The 20244-nt window shown below is 45.4% G+C and overlaps 1 protein-coding gene across 1 annotated transcript in view; it reads right to left on the bottom strand.

Annotated features, from left to right (window-relative positions):
- GRIN2A (glutamate ionotropic receptor NMDA type subunit 2A) overlaps positions 1-20244 on the bottom strand; it is a 372891-nt gene that overhangs the window by 132463 nt on the left and 220184 nt on the right. The window lies entirely within an intron of this gene.

Genomic DNA, 20244 nt, shown 5'->3' with positions numbered 1-20244 from the left:
AAAAAAAATTGTAACTATGTAACAGATTAACTAAACTGACTGTGGTGATCATTTCCCAATATATAGATAAATATCAAATCATTCCATTGTACACCTGATTCTAATATAATGGAATATGTTAATTATCCCTCAAGTAAAAATAAATACTCCTCTCCAGGGGCAGCTGTCAGTATCTAAGGAGCGGTAGGAGCTATGCTATTCGGCAAAAGTGGATGAGGGAGATTCTGAGGCAGAGAAATTAACGGGCCCACACGGTCTCCACATAAAAGGGTCCTGGGGTGCCTGGGTGGCTCAGTCAGTTAAGCATCCTACTTCGGATCATTACCTGAGCCACGGTTCATGAGTCTGAGCCCACATTGCGCTCTGTGATGTCAGCACAGAGCCTGTTCTGGATCGCCTGTCCTCCTCTCTCTCTGCTCTTCCCCCCTTCCTCTCTGTCTCTCTCTCAAAAACAAACACTAAAAGAGGGGGTCTTAAGGTTATTTATCTAAACCGAGGACCAATCTCACTCCACACGCTGCGGAACCCCTTCCTGACAGACAGAGGTCCACCCGTTGAGATGTTCCCAGGGTCCGAGGGATATCCCCCCAACTTGCGACGACAGTCCCTCTCACTGACAGCTCACAGTGTTTAGCAAAGACCTCCTGTCGCTGGGCCAGGATGATTTCCTTGGAAACTCACCCTACTGGCTCCAGTTGTCTGTTATCAGCAAAGGACACGTACTCCACTCCTGTTTCCAGATGACAAACCCTTGACCCTCCGAAGACAACTCTCGTGTCACCCCTCAGAGGCTCTTCCGTGGGGCCCTTCAACCCTTCCTTGGACAGATGTATATTAGACATGGAGTGCTGCCTCCCGTTCGAAAAACAAACTTCTCGGTTCTTCTCCCTTTTGTCCAGACAGGTTCCGAAATTTTCATAACATTTTCAGAATGAGATCTTATCCCAGGGACCTTTTGGTAAAGATTTATTAGGCATTCATTACAAGAAATTACACCATCTTGCATTTCTGGTCAAAGAAGTAATTGAAATGAGCTGCTTTCTACCGAGGTGAAATTAGTAAATTAATAAATGATGTTGAGTTGAGGGTCCAACATGTGCCGGGCACGGTGCTGAATGCTTAACGTGAATTACTCCATGTTAACAGCCCCGTGGCTAAGCAGCTAACATAACCAAGTGAGAGAGTGTTCACGTGTTTTGGAAATTGGGGCTTGTAGCCAGGAAAGCAGCTCTATCCTACGTTTCATTTGCACTTCACTCATAAAAACACCCTTTGGTAAGAGCTATTTGATGTACAAGGTCCCTTTTTTTTAGCTTTTGGCTTTAAACTAAGAGGTCACGTTTTGCATTCTCTGACTCAATCCTCAAAGGCTCTCAGCCTGCTTAAAATGTAGAAGGCAGATCACATTGATGAGGGCTTCAAGTTGGGGAAAACATTTTTTTCCTCCATCCCTTCTTTGGGAGGGATACTGCATTTCATCCACAAAGGTGCTTTCTACCTGTTGCTAATTTTCAAAAGAAAAAGGGAAAGAAAGGAAGAAAGAAAAAATACAAAAAGCCATTAGGTGAGGGCATTAAAATCGAGTGTGAGAAAACCATTAGGAACAGAGAGGCTCTTGAGAAGCTGTGACTTAGAAATAGAAAATCACTCCCGGTCACAAAGATGCTGCACTTCCAATATTAACATGAAATCAGAGAGTAATTCCTTCTAGTTAGAGTGGACCTCCCAGGTCATCATTAAAAAACGGCAAATCTTAGTATCTCTCTCCTTGACAGGAACACCTAGAACGACAATAAAACTTTCAGAACTGCCAGTTTCCACCACGCTGGTGGCCGAACCCGGCAGCTGCAGTCGCAAGAAAGGCCGACCCAACCAGCCCAGCAGGGGCACCATTTGGCAAACGGACCGCCCTGCCACCATACTGCTTTCTATTTCAGACAACAAAATTGTCCAACACGGTCTAATAGAGTTAACTCAACCAGCTGTGTGGCTGACAGGTCCGCACCTGTTTTCAATGTCAGATCCGGCTCCTGAACAGCACGGTCTATTCCGGGCTCTTCTCACCATGCTAAAACACAGTAGAAAATTTCCCAGGGTACGCGTTCAGGAGCAAGCTCAGTGCCGATGATGGGCTGTGGCACAGAACTTAGGCTTATCAGAGATGTGCAAACGGCCCCAGACTAAAAGGAGCTGGAGCCTAAGGGGCTTTCGGACCCAAAGCGGAGGGAGCCGTCAGGAACCGAACTTGCCGTTAATGCCACGTTAGCTCCCTCACCTGGATGTGAGGGTGGTGCTCAGACCAGGCCCCGGAGATGAAGATACCCAACTGGAAGCTAGCGCTTCGCCCCGCAAAGGCAGCTAAACAGCACCTCGGCCAACAGCGACATTTCCCACATGCAGGGAGGTGCATATGTTTCCATTTATTTGCATCCTATCGAGTATGCAGAATTCTTAATAAGGCAGGAGGAAGCAGCAGCAGCTGACAGCAAAAACAAGTCAGGAAAATAGGAATCCGCTGGTTAAGAAACACACCAAAACAGGGAAGGCTGGCACTGAGTCGCGATCCTTAATAAGAGCAGCCCCTTCCTCAGGAAGAACGGCAGGGAGCTGATCCAAGTAGAAAATACGCAGGAATAAGTTTTTCTATGATGGCAGCTTTAGAGTCTGATTATTTATTGAGGCAATTTCTCCAATGACTTGTTTCTATTTGCCTGTGTGGAAAGAGCATAAGAGGAACCTGTTCCTAAGACTTTGACCTCTTTTTTTTTTTTTAATGCTGATTTAATTTTGAGAGAGAGGAAGACACAGTGCAAGCAGGGGAGGGGCAGAGAGAGAGAGGGAGACACGGAATCTGAAGCAGGTTTCGGGCTCTGAGCTGTCAGCACAGAGCCCGACACGGGGCTTGGATCCACGAAACGTGAGATCATGACCCCAGGCGAAGTCGGATGCTCAACCGACTGAGCCACCCAGGTGCCCCACTTTTTATTTTTTTTACACCAAGAGTAAGAGGAGAAATTCACAACCAGGAATATGGTTGATGCAATGAACGGGTGGGATTCCTATAAAGCAAAGAGCGTGGCATGAATAGAAGGTGGTGGTAACAGTACTGTTGTGTAATTAAACTGAAGTCTGAACTGTCCCCACAACGTTCCGGTTATGTCAACTGGGATAAGTTGTCCCTTTACCTCTCTGAGCCTCAACTTCCTCATCTGTTAAACGGACAGAGCAGCATCTACTTCATGGTGGTGTGATGGGGAGGGAGTTGGTTAATTAGTAGCAAGAACCTAGCACGGTATGCCAGGCACACTCAAGGCTCTCCATAAATGCCAATGGTTGTACAAGTGGGGATTCCCTTAGTTCTTGTTATCAATCGACATCTTTACTCCCCGCCCTCCTCCCACCCGTATTGTTGAGAGAGGAGGGACCACATCAGGCTTCCACTGCTTTGCAACCTGTATCTTGTGGATTCGGAGGCAGAGAGTTCGGTCACTGTCTTTGTGTGGTCTAGATGACATCACATTGCCCCTGTGAACTTCATCACCTCCACCTGTTACGTGGGAATATACGCCACGTGACTTACAGAATTGTTGAGGATAAAAGGATCTTTGTATTTGAATCTAACAAGCTCTGAGTAATACTATTGTGACAGTTATTTGACTATGTCTCTGCAGAAGGGGGGCCGGGCAAAATGATGGTCCCGTTAATCACGGATCCTCCCACACGGCGCCAAGCTTCAGGACGTGACTTCTTGGGAAAAGCAAAAAGGAAAGTGACTTTAAGGTGCCACCCAACCTTTCAAGGGGTCCAAGAGGTGGAAGGTGGGAGCTTTACCAACACCAGGAACATGCAGCCATTTACTAATCTGGGTCTTCTTGTTCTTTGCTTAGTTTTAGCACCTCCTGTGGGGAACGCAGGCCCTGGAGGAAGCCACCTGATGTCTAAAAGGCCCAACTTTAAGAGCCACGGGGGCAATGTGCCTCCTGCTCTGTGGATTAACAGTGACACCTCATGCCCCAGGGGGAAGCTGGGAGCTGGCCCGAGACGTGGCTTTGACTAGGGGTTGGCTCAAGTCAACAAGCATCATTCACCCCAGCTCTCCTTCTGCCATCTTCTCTGTTCCCAACTCTTCAAGGAAGATTCCCGCCTGCCCCCAGCACATCTTCTATGGAAGATCTCCAGATACTTCCTCCTGCTGTCACAGCACAGGGATGGGGCGGGCCAGGGGATGTCTGAAAGGAATTGGCATCTGGAGGATGACGTTCTTGATGTGAGGAGACAACTGGCATCACTCTGACAGCCTCTGCTCTGTGGTCTTTCGTGACCATCACTCAGCAGTCCCTTGGGTAGAGGCAGTGTGGCCTCATGGTCAGAAAGACCTGAAACTCAGTCTACCCTCATAACATTTATGGTTTTCATTTTCTTATATACCCTAAAGGCTTTCCCGTCTCAGAGACTTTGCACGCTCTGTTCCCTTTGCCTGGAGGGACTGTTTCGGCCTTTTCTCACGTCTGGTTCGTCTTTCACCTTTCAGTTGTGATGTCCCCTCCAGAGAGATGCATTGTCTTCACCCGCTCAAGTGAAGCCTTCCTCCCACCCTTGGAGTTTTCCATCTCAGGGCCCTGTATCCTTCCTTCTCAGCTGACCTAACGAAGTGCCATTATTTTATTTGATCCCCTTCTCATCTTTGTCTAAATTCCCTAGGAGACCGTCATCTCATGAAGGTAGGAACCGTACTCTGGTTTTCCCTCCAGTGTCCCCTGCAAGGCTTGGCAATGAACACGAGATAGGTTCTTCAAACACATGGACGGATGCAATTATGGCTCTCGCTCGCTCGTCATATGACCTTGAAAAAGCCCCTTCCCTTTCCTGAACCTCTGTTTTCTTGTGTATAACATGAGGGGATCATCAGCTTATAGACAGAGCACTGGATACTGTCAGTCTAGAGCAACAACTGTACAGATACTCATCTGTTGCATTGTGACCTTTTTTGAAATAAAGATCATTTTATAATGGCTTGGGTCTTAAGACTCTATAAAATACAGTAATATCTCAGGCAGGGACCAAGGTCTTCTTGGACTTAAAAGAAGTCTTCTGGAAAGCCATGGCGATGTGGCTCCACGTATGTGCTTGTCATTTATGGACCAAGTAAACAAAAAACGCTGACGCACTGTACTCCCCAATTTCCCCATCACCTCCCCCTCGTTTCCTCTCTGAGGACTGCCTCCTCCCCACTTTCTTAGTTAATGAGACTACTTTCCAAAATTTTAAAAAAATCCATTTTTCCTTCAAAAGCCCCAGGGAGTCCACATAATGAAACACACTTAATTAAGCCATGCAGAACAATCCTGCCACCTAGGAGGTATTTTTCATTCCATTTCCTTCGGTCTTTCAGAGAATCATATTCGTATCCAAGAGCTAACATTCAGAGGCTCACATAGCACGGGCAGGGCAAGGAGCTAAGTGCTGTTCATGCCTTACTGAATTCTTACAAACTCCCCACTGTGAGAGGGGACCAGCATCATCTCCCTTTTATAGATGACAAAATGAGGTCCAGATGTAGTTAGTTACTTGCTCAAGTTCTCACAGCTAACGTGTGGCAGAAAAAGCTAGAATCTCATTCCAGAGACTATGGATTTATAGGCTGGAATCCTCCAAAGGCTACAAATATATACTGAGCACAAATTATGTCCATCAAGGAGTCTTCTGTCTGGAATTACAGAGCCATAGTTGTCTTGTGTAAAATAATCTTTTAAAAGTGTTTATTTATACTATCCCCCTGTTGGTTAAATTCAGCTTTACCAAAGGCAACCACATTAATTTAAAGGGTATAATCCATGAGTTAGTTAGCATAATGCCACAGATTAGCTGCCAAACATACATATCCATCAAAGTTCTTTTGGTTGCAAGCGGCAGGAAACAAACTTAAACAACTTAAACCACTAAGGAAGCCTGGTGGTTAATATCTGAAAAGATCAGTGATAGGGCAGACTTCAGGTACAGTATGATCATGGCTTTGGTCTGTTCTCCATGCTATGCTTCTCTTAGTTCTGTCTCAGGTGTGAGTCACCTCTAACTGCAGCCTGATTTCTTTCATGGAGAAAACTGGCAACAGAGATTCCAGGCCTCACAATCTGCACATTTCCTATACATCAAATGGCTACGATCTACGACCCATCAGACCAACTCAGACCCGTGTCTACTCATCAAGCAATCAGCATGGTGAGACGGATGGATGGATTTTTGTTGTTGTTGCTGTTGGCTGTGGCCAAGGGCCTGCCCAGCACACGCTGCACAATGGAAGAAGGGAGGATTGCAATCTGGAGAAGCCAAGTGCCTTACACTCCACACCAAGCTCAGGGGTCCCCGCAGAAGCCTACCCCACTCCCCTGCTAACACTTTCCAACACCTTCCCATAGCACTGGAAACAAAGCTCAACACCTTCACCGTGGCCTCTAAGACCCCCGTCTACCTCTCCAAAGGCATGTTCCATTGACTGACCCATCCTGCTTCTGCTGTTCCGACCTGACTGCTGTGCCTCAAGCCATGCAAGCAACTTCCCAGCTCCAGTCCTTTGCCCACACTGGCCCCCCATCCATAACATTCTGTCCCCAGATCTTCATATCACTTTCTTATTTGCTTCATTTGGATATGGGCCTAAATGTCACCTCCCCAACCATTGTATCTGAAACAACACCCTTTCATTCTCTGTCCCCTTATTCTGTCCTATTTCTCTTCCTATCCCGTGTCAATACCAACCTGACATTATACGTTTGATCATATATTCTCAGTCTTCCCACCAGCCTGGGAACTTCAGGAGGGGAACCTTTGTCTGTTGTGCTTGCGGCTGCCCGTGTCCCATACCTACCACAGGGTTGAATACACGAACAAATGCATGTGGGAATTAAAGGAGGAAGGGTGAGAGGGAGGCAGAAGGGAAGGAGGGGAGGAGAGAAGGAGGGAGGATGGAGGGAAAGAGGGAGGGAAGGAGGGAAGAGGGAGGGAGGGAGGGAGGAAGGGAAGGAGGAAGCAAGGGAAGGAGGGAGGAAAAGAGGGAGGGAGGGAGGAAGGGCCAAAGGGAGAAGGGAAGGAGGAAGGAAGGGAAGCATGAAACGCAGACAGTCAGGGGATGAAACGTGTAACAGATACCAGGGACTCCTTTTGTTCTATTTGTTTTGTTTTGTTTTGTTTTGTTTTCACCTAGTCGGCTGAAGACAAACACTTTCTCCTAGTTCTGTGTTTGGAGGTCAGAGTCTATTTAAGAAAGGCTCTGTTTTGAAAGCTTAAGGTTTATTAAACTCAAGATCTGTAAAGGGCTCAGAGGCGGGCATGATGACTTCCTCCCCCATCTCCTACACTGAGTGGAAGATGTTTGCCAAGGCTTCGGCCTCCCTGCATATGTGTGAAGAGAACACTTCAAAAACCAAGGCAAAGGCGCCTGGGGGGCTCAGTCGGTTAAGCATCTGACTCTCGATCTCAGCTCAGGTCATGATCGCACAGTTTGTGAGTTCGAGCCCCGTGTCAGGTTCTACGCTGACAGTGTGGAGCCTGCTTGGGATTCCCTCTCATCTCCCTGGCTCTCTGTCCCTCCCCTGCTTTCTCTCTCTCTCAAAAATAAATAAATAAACTTTTAAAAAAGATGTTAAAAATCAAGGCAGACAACTCCACTGGGACCTGCCCTACAACCAGCATCAAGATTAAATATTGCTTCCCTCTTCCTTTTTACCTTCTATTTCTTTCCTTCTGCCTGGTCAGAATGACTGAGACTCCCTTGCTGATGATTTTGCTCAATTCTTTGCATCCAGCTAATATTTATTGGCGCTCCTCAGAGATGCACAAAGTCTGAAGGGACACATTCTAGAACTCATTTAAAGGGAGCTGATGACTCTGCAACTGAGCTTTCGACTATTCTCATAAAAATTCTCCCAGGAAAGGTCAACTTCTAGCCTTTGTTCTCTCCTCTCTTCATTCTTGGCAACGTGCCAATGCTGATCTCTGTGCTAATGACAATAATGATAATTGATGTTGATGATAAAACTATTAACGTTTTCAGGGAGGTTTTGTGATTTATAAAATGAAACCCCATGCATTGCATTTCTGTGACAAGTTAACTTGCAAGGCACGCCAATGACTCCTGCCCCAAATGGGGAGATCTCTGTACGCGCTTTGGGGCACTGGGAAACTTCCTAGGGCCTCATGAAAACACACCTGGAGAGTCCTCTTTCCTGGGGCTGCCAGAGGGTCAGAGGAGCAGGTGCTGAAGTCAGAGAGGCCATCGTGGTCCTGGTTGTGCCACTAAATGAGCCTGGGAAAGTCCTTTTTCTCCCTGAGATTTTTCTTTCTCATGCAAAAGAGGAAAAATGATACCATGGGTCTCATGGAGCTGTTGTGAGAACAGAATAAGATAATACAGGTCAACATCCTTAACACAGCATCAAGACCAGAGCAACTGCTTTGTTAGCAACTATCACCACTCACCCACTGACACACATTCAAGTGTCTACACCATGCTACGTAGTGGTGTATACAGTAACGATGACCAGGTCCCTGGAGATGTTCTTCTTCATCTCCACCAGCACCACCACATTATTATTATTCATCACAAAGCACCTAGAAGGAAAGAGGATACAGGTGCAGTGGAAGCAACCCATCTAGCTCTGGGAGAAAGAAAATTTGGGTTTCCCACGTTTCTGCCATTAACGAGTCTCTCATCAGTGAAAAATGAACCCTGTGTCTTCCAGGCCTCAATTTCCTCACCTATAAAAAGGAAAGAGAAGCAATGGACAATCTCGATGTTACAAAGCCAGCTGAAAATAATTTGTAACAACTAATAACATACTTGGCGAATTTGGGCCATAAACAAGGAAAAATCAGATCAGAACCACATACTTGACAAGGTGTAGGTGATCAAGGAACCTTTCCAGCAGTGACCGGTAACACACAGCATGGGCTCCATCAGACTCCCTTGTTTGCCGTTTATTGGACAGGTTCTAGGATATTGCAAAAGGCTAGATCCCTGCCCCACCACCACTGAGAACAAATCTCTCCTCCCAGCTTTAGAAGAACATCTATGACTTAATCCACTCTGATGGGTGGGAACTCCCCGTGGGTAGTTCAGGAAGTACTTGTCTTTGGGCAAAGTCAAATTCCCACCTGTAAGTTGAACAGAAAAGTAGGTTTAGGACCCAGGGCCACAGAGAATGACCACTTAGCCCCTGATGACTATGTCCTAGACACCCCCAGCTGAAACTTTTAAAACACTGTGTCTGTTTGTTTGTTTGTTTGTTTTTGAGAAAACGTGAGTGAAAGATTAGAGGCTCCTCTCCAATATTACGGGGTGTCTCATCGCAGAGAATCACAGACTAGCAGATTTTTTTACGACTTCTCTAGAATGTCTGTCCAATAATGTTGAAGGCATACAGAACGACAGAGACCTATGTTGTCCACAGACCTACTTGTTTGGACCCAGGTGGAAAGATCCCTGGAGGTGAGGTACCAAAACTTCCTGTTACCACTCATTCTATTATCTACCACTCTTAAGGCTCATCAAGTTCTTATTTGGGTGATGATTATGAATGATGATGATTATGATAAAATAGTAAAATACAAGATGCACAAAGAGGCCATTGATGTAATACAAGTAAGTAGCCCAGGAGGGGATGAAAATAAACTGGGCAGGCCTTCTTGATAACACCCAGTTGACCATCTCCAGGTAGGAGGAAGGTTCCTATACAAGATGGCAGTCTTGGAGGCTCCTGAACTTACCTCCTCTCATGCACACCAAATCTAGAATTACACATGCAGCAATTACCTCTGAAAGAAATCCAGAAACTAGATCAGTGACTCCTATATATCAAGTGAACAATACCCACATCAAAGTGGGTAGGAAAGGCCGAGATACTCTTGCCATAAACCCTACCACCTGCACAGCAACATACAGCTGGGACTCCCGACTCCCAGCTTCCTCCTGAGGAGTGAAGGGTTTGGACCCAACACCTAGAGCTCCAACCTTTAAAACTTCCAGATAGGCATGTGGAATTACCGACATCAGTGTTTCATATTTTTTAAGATTTGCTGAAAATATAATTTTTTGTGACACCTTTCAATTTTTAAATGTTGGGATTTATTCAAGTTTTGAAAACAATAAAAACATTCTGAGTCAAAAAAAAAAAAAGGAAAATACAACTTCAGGTCAATTTGCAACCTCAGAAAGTAGTGTAACAGGGTTTCGACCCAAACAAAGCTTGATTGGAATTCTAGCTTCATTTTATGTTAGCTGTGTGCCTTTTGTCCAGTTATATAATTTCTCTGGTCCTCAGTTTCACCAACTAAAATATGAGTTATTATGATTTATAATTCGCCTGCTGGTAATAAGTCTATTCAGCATCCATTGTCTTCTTCCTTGTTCTTAACAGAATTCACATTTGTTAAAACATCATGTTTGCCATAAAGCTTGATGGACCTTGGGGGGGAACTTCCCCCATCCCCAATTCTTAGAGTAAGTCTAGATTGGTTTACTGTATTCCTATTTGCCTTTTCAGTGACTGGACTGGGAATCCAGAATTAAGCTGGTAAGTACATGGCATTTTCAAAATGGCTGTTATTGGCCCAAATATGGACACATGACCTAATTTGGCCATGAACAAAGAAGTCATCCGAGGTGTGGCTGACAGCAAACTTAAGGTCCCAAAGAAAGAGGTTTGATAACAAAGAGTACAATTACCAAAGAGCAGAGTCAAGAGATCATAGGGAAAAGAACAAGAGCCTTGATCATACTGCTTCTGAAGCCCACCCTACCTATGAAATTCCAATCAAATAATTCACTCACATACTGAATTTAGTTGACAGTTGCAGCAAAAATATCCTAGATGCACATCTAAGGATTATAGATAATTTATTTAAAGTGACTAGCACAGAAAAGACACTTAATACATGGCAGGGCACTTTAAAATTTCCATTACATCACATTTTAAAATATATATGTTTCTATAAGGTAACTTATGAAACTTGAAGTTACACACACACACACACACACACACACACACACACACACAGATGTATTAATTAACTTGCTAAAACTTCCTTTTACTAATAGTGATGGAAATATAAAGGAAATGAGTCCACATCTCAGGAGAGCTGTTCTTCCTCACACAGGAAACTGAGTAGTATGTGTATTTATTCCTTGTGTTTGGACAGGACTTAACCAAACGAAGCAAATCTCCGGAACTGGTGGTGGGGATTTGGACGAGAATACACCAGACATGAGCAGATCAGCCAGTGCAGTCCCCAAACTGTGAAGCCTGGATAAAAACATGGCTGGCCTCCCCCCATGCCCATGCCAAACCTAGCTGGCAAACTAGCCTAACAGGGGCTCCTCCAGCCCTGGGATCCATGACAGGCAGTCAGGCACCAGGAGGCTGCATGGGGGCTCAGTCACACTGCGTGCAGGCAGCATCTATGTGGAGGCAAGAGAAGGGGACCAAGGCAGAGAAAAGGTGGAAATGCCCACCCATACTGGCTGTCCAGCATGAGGAGGGCTTCTGTCCTATATACAAGTAGGTGCATAGACAGACACTCTTCCGGGAGAGTCAACAAAAGACAGCCTGTAAATAAACTGGCCCTTCACATGTGCCCTTTACACTGTGGCACAGGTGCCCCCCTTGTGGCATAAAGGGTTTTTAACTTATTGTTTTGTATTGCATCAGATGTCTTCCAGATCATGTTAACAATGAAGGAAGAGCAGGGGCGCCTGGGTGGCTCAGTCAGTTAAGCGTCCGACTTCAGCTCACGTCATGAGCTCACAGTTCGTGGGTTCCAGCCCTGTGTTGGGTTCTGTGCTGACAGCTTGGAGCCTGGAGCCTGCTTCAGATTCTGTGCCTTCCTCTGTCTCTCTGTCCCTCCCCTACTCATGCTCTCTCTCTCAAAAATAAATATTAAAAAAATTCTTTTTTAAATAAAGCAAACGCAGAGGTTTTGCCCCCTTCTTAAAGTATCACTTTCTCATCTCTCCAGATGCAAAGCTTGGCTTGCCATCTGTGTCCTGACTCCAGCCGAGTACGGTATTGGCTTCTTCTGACTCCAAGAATTGGCTGCTCGGATGATTTGCCTGGCACTTCATCATGTGATTGGTCTTACTTTCTCTATGTATTGATTAAAACTGCTGGTATGATTATCTAACTCTCCTAGGGTGCACTCAACCTGGGCATACTAGCAATGGCCATAGATTATAGAACTCCGCAGGGCCCACAGTGCCTGCCATGATGTCTAGCATACAGCAGACACCATAAAGACACCCACCAGGCTCCATAACAGAAGCAGGGCACAGACAGTCTCCATGGGAAATAAAGGTGGCTGAAGTTCCCAGCCCAACTCTTTCTCCCCAAGATTCTCCTTTCCCTTGGGCCTTATTTGCCAAGGAATGCTGAAGTTCCTCAAGGTTTCAGCCCGGTTCGTCTTCTGATTCTTCCTTACCCACCCCTAGGTGATGTCACCCAATCCTGGGGTTTCAACCGCCACCAATAAGCTTTGAAATGTGTGTTGCATATATCGGTGTCAACGGAGACCCTCTTCTTCAATTGCCTACATGAGATTTCCACTCGGGTGTCCAGGGTGTGTTCCATGAACACGTTCGAAATTAGATGCTCTTCCTGACCCCCTCCTCTCTACACCTGCTGCTTCCCCAGTTTTGTGAAAGGCACCACCATCTACTCAGCTGTATAAGTGCCAAATTCTTGATTAATATCTTTTATCACTTTATGTTCATCTGTGAAGCCTTGTTCATTTTACTGCACAACTCAGATTAAGCTCACTTACTCCTCTCTGAATACATGGCCATTACTCTCACACAAGTCACTGCCTGCTCTCCCCTGGACTATGCCACAGTCTCCTAACTGATCCCGGTGCTTACACATTAAGATCCTCTGCCCCAAAAATACTGTCTGTCAGCAGGCACCAGAGTAATGAGGAGGGTGCTTTTTCTTTGCTTTATCTTCTCACAGGAGAGAGTTGCAGCAAATTATTAGTATACGTCACCAAATTAACAAGTTTCAAAATGAAAACTGTCTCAGCGTCCAACCCTGGGGGAAACAGATCGATCCATATTCTTGTTAGGCATGCGGGTCCCCAAATCCAAAGACTCGCATCGGGCAAATCTGAACAATATTTGTGCTGCATGTATGACCCCGAAACCACCTTTCCCTCAAGGTAAAGGCATGGCCAATTTCTGGTCCTTTCAAGTTGCCAGCATCCAGTTCCCACCATTTGTCAAGCTATTCATTGGATGCCAGTTGGAAATGATTGACTTGCATTGCAGGGTTGGCATACGGTACTTTTGACTTCCAGCCAAAAAAGACACGGCTGTGTTCCAGGAGAGATGCCACAAGCAGAGATGATGCTGAAGAGAGGCTGTTGACTTAGCTGTCAGGCTGAACACCCAGGGAGCAGAGACCACCTCTCATGGGTCTGTCAGGACACAGGCGGGGTCAGATCAAGCTGTGCACCCGGCCCTGGGAAGGAGGACAATTAACAGATCAGGTGCCAACTATAGCCTAGATGCTTGGCTGAGTGTATTACACGCATGTAAGTGTCACCACAGTCCCCTAGGGCTGGGATGATCTCTGTTTGCAGTCAAGAAGTGGAGGCTCAAAGAAATCAAGTAACTTGCCCAAGATAACCATGGCACTTTCCGAACTCACGTTCCACAAAGTCACAAAGCCTGGTGGAATGTACTTTGCGTTCTCAATCTGGCACTTGCACCTGGATTCTCTCGAATCTCATTTCTATATATCTCTTGCTGATTTGCTTTGAGGCTCAGCCTTTCTTCCTCATCATGGAGTCCAGAACCCCAGTCAGATTTGCAGCACAAGCCCACAGGACGGCTGGGTCTCATGGGTGCCTGGTGCCATTGCCAGAAATGTTTGTCGAGCATACAGTAATCCCACAGATAAATATTTGCAAAGAGTTATCACATTCACCCAGGGAAGTTTTAACTCCGGTCAAGCTCAGAGACTTAACGGAGTAGGCTCTTTTATTGGCAATAAAAAAAGAAACCAACAGTGTTAATTCTGACTTCTTAAAAACAAACAAACAAACAAAAAAACCAAAAAGGCAGCCCAGCTTAGTGCAGTCTGTTAATGGGTCATTAAGCCAGGAACTTTTCCTGTGGTTATTTTAGAAATGAAGACTGAAAAAAGTATCAAGGAGGGGCGCCTGGGTGGCTCAGTCGGTTAAGTGTCCAACTTCGGCTCAGGTCATGATCTCGCAGTTTGTACATTTGAGCCCCGCGTTGGGCTCTGTGCTGACAGCTCAGAGCATGGAGCCTGCTTCAGATTCTGTGTCTCCTTCTTTCTCTCTGCCCCTCCTTACTCTCTCTCTCTCTCCCTCTTTCAAAAATAATTAAACATTTAAAAATTTTTAAAAAGATAAAAGTACCAAAGTAACTTGGAAATGAATTAAGGTCACACATATAGATCTTCCTTCCATTTCGTTTTCTGTCAGGGTCATAATTTACAACATTATTGCTTCTTTTTGTTTAAATTTTTTGTTTGCTTGTTTGTTTATTTTCACAAAGAGAGAGAGCACAAGCTGGGAAGGGGCTGAGCGAAGCAGAGACAACCGGGCTCCATACCATCTGTACAGAGCCTCGTGTGGGGCTCAAACTCACAAACCATGAGACCATGACCTGAGCCAAGATCAAGAGTCCGATGCTTAACTGACTGAGCCACTGAGACGCCCCAATGTCGTTGCTTCTTAAAGCAGAAGCCTGATAAATCACGAAGTTAATTTAAAACACGTAAGTGCTCAAGCCAGATATCGTCAATTAAAGTCAAATAACTTCAATAGGAATCCATTAACTCTCCTGGGAGAAGATGTTCTTTCCCCACTCATCTGGGCTAAAGATCTACTTGAACACTTCTGACCTCCAAGACACTTGTCCACATCCTGCTTCCTTAACTAAAATGGAAGCCACGGGATGTACAGTCATAATTCAGTCGTTAAAAAGCAAGGTAGAGATCTATTTCTCACTTCCCTGCCTGTAAATAGCTTGCAGTCTAATAAGTATAATTATAGAAACAATAATGACAATCACCACCACAATAATAATAACAACAGTAATTTTTGAAATGCCTCCTACCAGCCAGGCTTGTGTTTCAACATACATGCTTTCACTTAATTTTGGTACAATAAGATGACTACCCCCCTACACACACACACACACACACACACACACACACACGTGTGTGTGTGCATTTTAGAAAAAATTCTGGGTTTAGCATGGTTAGTAACTTAAACTTGGTAAGCAGTACGTGGCTAATTCCAAACCTGGCCATACGGACTTTTCTCTGTACCGAACTGCCTTCTTCCCACTGGCCATGCTTCTCCCAGGCTAAGCCTTTAGCAAGAGAGTTTAGGTCTAAAAAGAATCCACCTTTTGGGGTGCCTGGGTGGCTCAGTCAGTTAAGCGTCCGACTTTGGCTCAGGTCATGATCTCACGGTTCCTGAGTTCAAGCCCCGCATTGGGCTCTGTTGTAACAGTTCAGAGCCTGGAGCCTGCCTTGGATTTTGTGTTCTCTTCTCTCACTCTGCCCCTTCCCCCCACCAAAAATAAAATAAACATTAAAAATTAAAAAAAAAAAAAAAAACAAAGCTACCAGAAAGATGTTTGGGAAATGTCAGCAAAACATTGAGCCATCTCAACCCCAATCCACTTCTCCTTAGGTGTTATGATTCCCCAGAAGGACATCCCTTTCCTCCTGTACCTCCAACCTAGTGAGACGAGCCTCCGCTATGAGATATTCCACTGCCCCTCATCCCTCAAAGACAAGTCACAAATGGCAACACTGAACACTGCCTGACCCAACATTTATATGGGGGCTTTCTCTGTCTCGCCATCCAGGGATAATTGGTGTCTAGCATACAGAGGGACTAAATGCCCCGTGGGGAATGAACCAGTGGCAATCCTGTGGACTGTGGCATACAGACCCATCTGTTCCACTACCTGTTCTGTATCTACAAGCTATATTATAATAGTAACGACGTATAGATTGCAGTCCATATGTCAGGCTCTGGGCTAAGAGGCAAATATTTCTCTTGTCCCCATGTTATGTCTCAGGAGGCAGCCTTGGAGGAATTAAGGGACTTGTCCAAAGCCTTCGATCTAGAAGAGTTCTAATCTGGGATTCAAACCCAGGCTTTGGTGCCAGACTTTTCACCCTATGCCACATTGCCTCCCAGAGGGCCCTATCCACCAGAGGCCTGGACGGACTCTTGGGACAGGACTGGACAGAACAGCCTTGGTTCCACACCAGCAGAACAGGTAATGTTCTACCTTCACAGCTCCAGGAATTACCAGTGACGTGCTCTGCGCTTGGTGAAGGGACAGATGTTTAATAACTTTGCAGTAGCAAGGAGGAGGTTACATAACATGGCTGAGCTATTTTTGAACTTTATAAAATGCTGACTGCTCTTTTCAAAGTGCCTTCTGTAAAACCAGGAATATTAAACATAAAGAACATTTTCCCCTTTCCCCCACCTTTTCCCCCCCTGAAATCCCAGGGACAGAAACAGGTCCGCGGCAAGATCATTAACACGTCATCCTGAGCAAACAGTCTTTTCTACCAGGTCCCACGTCATAAGAAGTCATGGTTACAGTGTCCTAATAACGCAAGCTCTGGGTATGAGATTACAAGTCATGTCCCTGAAGACCACACAGGGACATGTGTAACTGGTTCCAAGATGGCATACTCAACCAGTCAAAGAGGGACCCCAGATCCCCACGTCAATGTAGCACGACAGCCATCCATGTGAGTTTATCCGAACTTCTTCCAAGGTATTTGCATCCTCCTGACTACGTGGTGGGAGTAATGACACCTACTTGGTGACTGGATGCTTTGCGGAACCCTGAACTGGAGAATCCTGGGATTCCAACTCGACTACAGACACTGAGGATCCCTTACACTACCAACCTAAATGTCCATCCGAGGGGGATGGTTAAACAAACAGTGCAGTAGTTACATGCGCAACAGAACGCAAGACAGCACCTAAGATGAATATACCAGAAGGACACGGGTCCTCATAGATGGGTCTTGAACCACAAGGTTGACGTAAAGGAAACTGGAACATATCAAACACCACTCATGTGCATTAGAAAGAACTGTGCCTTGGGTCTGAGGTTGCAGACACATCTGTACTAAAAGTAAAAACATGCACACAGATCTGGATTCCCACCAAGTTCGTGGCAGTGTTTTTCCCTCCCAGGGAGAGAAAAGGAAGAAAGTGGGACTCGGGAGAGGTATATCAGGACTGCTACGTGGTCGGTAATGTGTATTTCTTTTAAAAATTTGAAACCAATGTGACATATTGGGGTGGGTGTTTCATCAGACTCTGTACTAGCTTTTTGTTCTTCCCTCATATTTTTAAAAAAGCCCTTGTTACCTGAGTCTGTCACAATGCAAACCTCCTTCTTCAGCACACTGGACGTTCTTTGAGGACGGAAGTTATGTCTTCATTCCTGTGTGTATTTTGGGGGCTAGCATGGGTTCCACTGGAAGGAAGGAATGACTGATAGAGGAGAAGAGAATGGTGTCCTTCATGCGTTTCTGAAAAACTGCCATTTGGGGGCTTTCTCCAGCTCCCAGCCCTTCCCTTGCCTGGCAAACTGCTCCTCTGGCCTGGATGAGTTTAAGAAACACCGTGACAGCGGGCAAGTATAGTAAGAAGCCACTGCTTGCACCACATTCCAGCCTCACACACAGGGCGAGCATCGCCAGCGGTCCACGGAAGGAGAGAGGTTTCATTAAACACCAGGCAGTGGATGACGGCTTACCACACTTGATCCATTACTACTCTGGGGCTGAAGCACCATCTACAAAAATTGCTGCATTCAAAACATAACTCCTAGAAACAGCATGACAGCATTTCACAGCAGTGGGGTGTTTTTTTTAGGAACAGAATTCAGGATGGTCACTCGAAGGAGCTCTGTATGTCTTGACGATTATCCTTCTCCAATTCCTTTTCCTGTATACATTATATTTCAATTGACCTAAAATTGAGTTATGTTTTCATCAAAATTATACATTTCTGAATATTCCAGCTGCAGGGCATTTTTGATGGGAAGTGAGTACTCATTAGCCCAGCCCTCGTGTTTGTGCTGGCAGAAATCCTGCCTCTGTAAGAGGCTTCCAGGCCTCATACTCATTTCCCGGAGTTCCCTCCTGATCTTTAGGCAATTCTTCAAAACTCTCAAAGCAGTAATGGAGAAACAGGATGGCTAAAGAGAGAATCAGAGGGGAAGGGGAAATTCTGAAGGACTACGATTTCTTAATTCAAGAGTTTATTTTCCATGTGTATACCAATTTTATTTTTTTTAATTTTTTTAATGTTTTTATTTTTTTGAGACAGAGAGAGACAGAGCATGAGCAGGGGAGGGGCAGAGAGAGAGGGAGACACAGAATCTGAAGTAGGCTCCAGGCTCTGAGCTGTCAGCACAGAGCCCAACGTGGGGCTCGAACTCACAGACTGTGAGATCATGCCCTGAACCAAAGTCGGATGCTTAACTGACTGAGCTACCCAGGCGCCCCTGTGTATACCAGTTTTAAAGACATATAATCTTTCCACACGTGCACACCTCTGGACTCAGAGATAATCCCTGCACTGTAGCAGATTCAAGGTCCTAAAAACTCCCAGAGTCACTTTGGAGTGACGTGTTACTCTGCTGGTAATAAACCTACCTAGTCTGCCTACTGTCATTTCTAATGACCGAAAACAACGTCACTGGTCATTCTGACAGGTATTCAATAATCACTGGGGGCCAGGCACGGCACTAAGCAGTACTTTTCACGCATCGCCTCACTTCATACTCAGGACAATCCATGGAACATTGGTTCTCAGTGCATGCTCCCCAGACCAGCAATATCAGCAGCACTGAAGAACCTGCTACAATTGCAAATTCTGTCCCCCCATCTCCCGTGGCCCCCGGAGCTACTGAATTACAGACTGAGTGTGGAGCCCCGAAATCTGTGGTTTAACAAGCCCTCCTGGTGATTCGGATGCACGCTCAAATTTGACGAGCACCCCCTAGGAAGCAATGCTACCATCACCACTTGGCAATGAACAACTGAGGCGCGGAAAGGTAAAATGGCTATCCGATGCAAACAGAAAGTGGGCCAGACAAGATTTGAACCCTGATAAATCGAGGCCTGGAGTCCAGGCCCTTAAGCACAGAACTACACCACGCATTACATACAGAAAGAGTGTGGATTAAATCACCAGACGTCAGGCAAAAGCATGCAAAACAGGTGCAGGGGTGATCATTCTAAATGTCAACAGCCAAGCCATAATGATGGGTCACAAGGAACAATGACACTCCTGAGAAACACCGAACTTAAACGTCCACCAAGATGGGAGTGGTTGAATACATTAGGATACATCCATGTGATGGAATACAACGAGGCTTCAAAAGCGGTATCTGCCAAGATTTCCAATGACCTACCAAAATAGGACACAAGAAGGGAAGAAATTCAGACACAGACTCAAACAGAGGATGGAACACCCAGCGTGGGCAGTTTTCCCAAACTGTGACATGTTGGTGGGGACGTGGGAAGCCTGGTGACTTCACAAACTGCTTGCGTGGATATAAATTGGTAGAGTTACTTTGTGGGACAAATTGGCAACAGACACTTCAATTTTTAAATGCGTGTGCTCTGTGACCCCAGAGTTCTACTTCTGAGAATCAGCCCTGGAGAAACCCTGACACATGTGCACAGAGACATGTGGGAGGGTGATCCCTGTGGTTTAGTTTGTGATGGAAAAAGAAAAATCAGAAACAACCTGAATTTCTATCATTATGGAGACTGGATAAACAAACCATGGTATATCTCTATTGAGAGAGGTAATGTGCACAGGTTTGAAAGAATACACACACACACCCATATGTATGTATATCGACACCCACATATGTATCTACATACATTCATACATATGTGTATGTGTGTATATATATACATCTTTGTACATATATTCATATATGTGTATATATCTATATATAAAAATATATGCATATGTACACACACATGCACGCTGGAGATACGGTTATAGATAGAAAATGGATAGATCGAGAGATACGTAGATGGATACGGAGACAGGTCTTGTATGTAGGTTTCCAAGGTGTATCATCGAGTAAAAACAGAAGGTTGCAGAGGACGAAGCCTGATGGAACTTAAAAACGAAAGATGAGCCGGGGGGTGAGGG

This window comes from Neofelis nebulosa, chromosome 18 (assembly GCF_028018385.1).
Source record: "Neofelis nebulosa isolate mNeoNeb1 chromosome 18, mNeoNeb1.pri, whole genome shotgun sequence".
NCBI lineage: Eukaryota > Metazoa > Chordata > Mammalia > Carnivora > Felidae > Neofelis > Neofelis nebulosa.
The sequence above is the reverse complement of the archived record's forward strand: the minus strand, read 5'-3'. Positions and strand labels throughout refer to the sequence as shown.